This window comes from Tupaia chinensis, unplaced genomic scaffold, assembly GCF_000334495.1.
Source record: "Tupaia chinensis unplaced genomic scaffold, TupChi_1.0 Scaffold142914_1, whole genome shotgun sequence".
In the NCBI taxonomy this organism is placed as follows: Eukaryota; Metazoa; Chordata; class Mammalia; order Scandentia; family Tupaiidae; genus Tupaia; species Tupaia belangeri.
In genome coordinates, this window is record NW_006202759.1 from 122,336 (window position 1) to 123,791 (window position 1,456).

Consider the following 1,456-nt stretch of genomic DNA (forward strand, 5'->3'; position numbering starts at 1 on the left):
GGCCACGAACGGCGGTCGACTACGTGGGAATCCAGCGACATAGCCATTACGCTAACTGCTGGTTCCCAGATCCCTGTTCTTGTAGAGCCTCAGTTCTAGCAGGGAAGAAAGGAAACACTCAGGCACGCACAACTACGTAACCGGGTGGGTGATACAGTGAGGTGGTGGTTGATATCGACGAAAATGGCTGTGCCAAGAGGGTCCTTTAGAGGTCCTCTGGGGTGAGATTGTCCTCTAGGCTCTGATCTTGGCCAACCCTGTCCTCAGGGAGCTTCCAGCCACAGCTAGGAGGAGGCCAGGGGCAGGACAATGCTGGTAGATCCGGCTTTGGCCTGTAGAGAAGCTGCTCTATTTGGAAGACCCCTAAGTGTGCCTCTCCCTGGCCAGACAGAAGAGTGAGATTTCCCCCTAGGGAAATCTTGGCGGTGGCCGTGGTGGTGATGGCTGCGACCATGGTGGTAGCGGTGGTGGCGGTGGCAGTGGTGGCGGTGGTGGTGGGTCTCAGCTCCAGGGCCTGTGCTTACAGGCCTGAGGAGCAGAAGGATGGAGGGACACCATTAGGAGTTTGAGAGAGAGACTGAGCAGTCAGAGACGTCGGAGAAAAAGAGTGGGGTGTTTGAGAGACTGAAGCAAAAGTGGGGTGGAGGGAGTGCTTAGACTAGTGGAGTGCCACTGAGCTCCGTCTGGATTCAGGCACATGTGGAGCATGGATGGCTTTGTCAGGAGCAGTGTCGGAGAGGGGCAGAGGCAGTGGCATGACCATCTTGGGCTGAAGAACTGAAAAAAATTTTCAAAAGCATTTTTCCCAAGAGAGGGCAAGGGGAGAGGTCCGGAGAAGCCTATATGGCCATAAGACAGAGACAGTTCCGTGGCCACTAAGAGACAATATATCCCGGCAGGCCTGACCCTTGAGGGTCATCTGGGCCAGTGTCTCCATCTGCAGATAGGGAAACTGAGGCCAAACAGGAGAGTCCTTCTAGGGCTGCACATGCAAAGTGGCAGGCAGACAGGCCCGGCACAGTCTCTAAGGCACTGCGGGGTCCTATGCCCCCCACAGGGAAAGCCTGTACCCTGGGGCCCTGCCTGGTGTGCCCCTGCTGGTCTGTCCAACATGGTCGTTCTCTTTGACCCCATGGTGCTATCCTTTGTTCTTCTCAGTGACCGTCTAGGTTTTGCCCTTCTCATTCCTTTTCTTTTTTTAAAAGAGATTTTTTTTCCTATAGGACATGTGCACTCGCTGGCGAGACACTGAGAGATAGAGACAGAAAGTGAGAAATCATCCCCTGTGTGTGTGTGTGTGTGTGTGTGTATGGCCATGCCGCAATACCTTGTCCTCCATTCTCCTCTGAGGATTGGGCGCGCGCACACACACACGCACACGCACACACACACGTGCCTGGCATCAGTTTTAAGCTGCTGGGTCTGGGACTCAAACTGCGGTAGACTATGTGGGAGT